Genomic DNA, 4,508 nt, shown 5'->3' on the forward strand with positions numbered 1-4,508 from the left:
AATCTGCTGGCACATTGAGTGCACCACTTTCACAGCATCATCTTTCAGGATTTGAAATAGCTCCACTGGAATTCCATCACCTCCACTAGCTTTGTTCGTAGTGATGCTTTCTCAGGCCCACTTGACTTCACATTCCAGGATGTCTGGCTCTAGATGAGTGATCACACCATCATGATTATCTGGGTCGTAAAGATCTTTTTTGTACAGTTCTTCTGTGTATTCTTGCCACCTCTTCTTAATATCTTCTGCTTCTGTTAGGTTCATACCATTTCTGTCCTTTATTGAGCCCATCTTTGCATGAAATATCCCCTTGGTATCTCTCATTTTCTTGAAGAGATCTCTAGTCTTTCCCATTCTGTTGTTTTCCTCTGTTTCTTTGCATTGATCTCCAAGGAAGGCTTTCTTATCTCTTCTTGCTATTCTTTGGAATTCTGCATTCAGATGCTTATATCTTTCCTTTTCTCCTCTGCTTTTCACTTCTCTTCTTTTCACAGCTATTTGTAAGGCCTCCCCAGTCAGCCATTTTGCTTTTTTGCATTTCTTTTCCATGGGGATGGTCTTGATCCCTGTCTCCTGTACAATGTCAAAGTTACAGGAAAATTTGGCCTTGGAATATGGAATGAAGCAGGGCAAAGGCTAATAGAGTTTTGCCAAGAAAATGCACTGGTCAAAGCAAACACCCTCTTCCAACAACACAAGAGAAGACTCTACACATGGACATCACCAGATGGTCAACCCTGAAATCAGATTGATTGTATTCTTTGCAACCAAAGATGGAGAAGCTCTATACAGTCGACAAAAACAAGACCAGGAGCTGACTGTGGCTCAGATCATGAATTCCTTATTACCAAATTCAGACTTAAATTGAAGAAAGTAGGGAAAACCACTAGACCATTCAGGTATGACCTAAATCAAATCCCTTATGACTATACAGTGGAAGTGAGAAATAGATTTAAGGGGCTAGATCTGATAGATAGAGTGCCTGATGAACTATGGACTGAGGTTAATGACATTGTACAGGAGACAGGGATCAAGACCATCCCCATGGAAAAGAAATCCTAAAAAGCAAAATGGCTGTCTGGGGAGGGCTTACAAATAGCTGTGAAAAGAAGAGAAGCGAAAAGAAAAGAGAAAAGGAAAGATATAAACATCAGTCTTTTAGGCCACTGGAAAGTAAAACCTATTCTCTCCCTAGAAAAGAGATGCCCATTTCCACCATCACATTCTTTGCTGGATCGTCAGCCTATTAAGATACATAGTACTGCAACTCTGATTGGAATAAAATCCTCCGTGATTAACTACAATGCAGTCTTGATCATAATCACAAATAACTGAAGCAGAAGATAAAAGTGGAAAACTCTGGACTTGTCTCAATTTGGAAACTGAGAGCCAGAGGTGACTCCAAGAAAGCGATAACTGTCTGAAGCACTGGGACACAGCTGTCATGCCTTGGAGCTTGCCAGGAAGGGGCTCAAACTGTGTTTTTCTCTCATTCCACAATTTCTCTCAAAATACAAAGAAATAAGGAAGAACATTATGCTCATGACCCTCTCTATTCAGTTGTATTATTACGTATAAGAAAGTAATCTGCATTCATACCAGCTATAAAATATCTGGAAACAAAATAATAATCCTAGATTTTAAATATGATACATCTTGGGAATTCCCTGGCTGTCCAGTGGTTAGGATTTGTCTCTTTCACTGTCGAGGGGCCAAGTTCAATCCCTGGTCAGGGAACTAAGATCCTGCCAGCCAAAAAATATATGTTCACATATAATACATCTTGAATAGCCAAAAAATAGGATGGAAAGTGACCACCCCTCTAGGGAGCCCCCAGCTTCCTCCTTGGGGGTCTTTTCCTCCAGTTGTTTTAACTCCCACAGCAAACCCTGCTCTCAAGAAAGGAACTGGGCAGCCCACTCAGACTGGATCCAGAAGCTGTGATGCTCTGCTATGGAAAATAGACATTGGCCTGCTTCCCTCCTGCTGTGGATGGGTTACCTTATGCCAGGAGGAGGGCTGAGGCCACACACAGCCCAAGCTGATGACCCGCCTGAGAGACCCAGAGCAAGGGGATGAAAGGTTGTTGTTGAATCACGCAAAGACGCCGGGATTCTTGGCCCCCAGAGGAGAAGAATTTAATCCGGGGCCCGAGACAAGGCTTGATCGCTCAGAGCTTTTGTGTAATAAAGTTTTATTAAAGTATAAAGGAGATAGAGAAAGCTTCTGACATAGGCATCAGAAGGGGGCAGAAAGAGTACCCCCCTGCTAGTCTTCAGCTGGATGTTATATAGTCATTGCTGGTGCTGCTGCTAAGTCACTTCAGTCGTGTCCAACTCTGTGCGACCCCACAGATGGCAGCCCACCAGGCTCCCCCGTCCCTAGGATTCTCCAGGCAAGAATACTGGAGTGGGTTGCCATTTCCTTTTCCAATGCATGAAAGTGAAAAGGGAAAGTGAAGTCGCTCAGGTGTGTCCGACTCAGCGACCCCACGGACTGCAGCCCACCAGGCTCCTCCATCCATGGGATTTTCCAGTCACTGCTGCTGCTGCTGCTGCTGTGAAGTTGCTCAGTTGTGTCCAACTCTTTGCGACCCCATGGACTGCAGCCCACCACGCTCCTCTGTCCATGGGATTTTCCAGGCAAGAGTACTGGAGTGGGGTGCCATTGCCTTCTCCAGTCACTGCTGCTGCTAAGTCGCTTCAGTAGTGTCCAACTCTGTGCGACCCCATAGACAGCAGCCCACCAGGCTCCCCCGTCCCTAGGGTTCTCCAGGCAAGAACACTGGAGTGGGTTGCCATTTCCTTCTCCAATGCAGAAAAGTGAAAAGTGAAAGTGAAGTCGCTCAGTCATGTCCGACTCTTAGCGACCTCATGGACTGCAGCCCACCAGGCTCCTCCATCCATGAGATTTTCCAGTCACTGCTGCTGCTGCTGCTGCTGCTTCGAAGTCGCTTCAGTCGTGTCCGACTCTGTGCAACCCCATAGACGGCAGCCCAACGGGCTCCCATCCCTGGGATTCTCCAGGCAAGAATACTGGAGTGGGTTGCCATTTCCTTTTCCAATGCATGAAAGTGAAAAGTGAAAGTGAAGTCGCTCAGTCGTGTCCAACTCTTTGCGACCCCATGGACTGCAGTCCACCACGCTCCTCCGTCCATGGGATTTTCCAGTCACTAGCAGTCTGTTAATGAAAAAAAGGAATGTCTTAAAACTCAGAATGGCACCAGGCCCCTCACCCATAAGATGCATTTTAGGATAATCTTGACACCAAATGGTTCATCCTGGGCCATAAAATGATTAACTTGAATCTTGAAGAAGGGCAGACCACCATACAAATAGTTTTGTTTACATAGATTAGGGGAACAATATCTGAGTATAACATACTGGTTTGTCAAGTAGGTTCTGAGCCAAGAGGAACTGACTTGAAGACAGAGTTTGGGGTAAATGCATAGTACATTAGCATAGCTTAAGACAAGCATTTCCATAAGAGAAAGGCATTGGTTGTCTCTAGGTTTGAGAATAGTTAACTTCAGGTGAAACCAGGTGTCATTAAGGCAACACAGTATTTTAAGAGAAACCTCCTTTTAAATTTGTATAGAGAAGGAAAAAATATCTCTACTTTGTTTCCTCCTGCCGCTTAAGAGAGACAAAAATGTCTGACACTTGCAGGCTGTTTCCTCCCTTTGGAGACCCCTGGCCTTCCTGCCTGTTACCCTCTCAGGGACTAGCACAGGGTACCTATATGAAGCCCGGGACTGGCCTGTCTGGGTTATGTGTCCACCCATCAGGCCATCACTGTTGCTGCCCCGGACCGTGTACCTATTGTCACAGCCAGATTCTGAGATCCTGGCTTCAGTGGGATGGAGTGACATGGACAAGATGACAAGACTTCACGGTGGAGAGGACAAGACTCCACCCACAACACCCACAGCCGTACCTTGTCCAGGAGAACTGGGCGGCATCAGCAGAGGTGTGTGTTGAAAGGAGGCAACGGGGTGCCAGGCTTTGGGGGCCTTACAAGTGGATTCTTTGCCTGCAGTGCTGAGACGGAGCAGGACCATAGGCCCCCCCACCCCACCCCACGTCCTCTGCCCGCCTTTGTCTGTGGAAAACTTCAGTCAAAGGATAAGTTTAATCAGAGACGTGAGAAATGCGGACACAAAGGAAAACAGTCAAAGGAGACTAAATAATAATAATGTAGTCATTAGACATAGTCAAGGACCTTTAGTTCTTTCTCAAGGGCTGTAGATAATATTCTGAGCCATATCCTGTGACCCGTCTTATAGATACCAAAACACCAGATGGAGGAATTAGCTACATGATGACCAGACTGTACCCAGGACATGAGCTGCCACAATTCTTAGAATGGACCACGAAGAAATGGGAACAAGTGCACCCCGGAACTGCAGATTAACTGTACCTAAAACAATCAAGATGATGCTGGTCAGACCACTGACGACCAATTTGAAGATGACTGTTAAAGATGACTGTGCTGTTCCTGCCTGTAGC

This window comes from Bison bison, unplaced genomic scaffold, assembly GCF_000754665.1.
Source record: "Bison bison bison isolate TAMUID 2011002044 unplaced genomic scaffold, Bison_UMD1.0 scf7180017864471, whole genome shotgun sequence".
In the NCBI taxonomy this organism is placed as follows: Eukaryota; Metazoa; Chordata; class Mammalia; order Artiodactyla; family Bovidae; genus Bison; species Bison bison.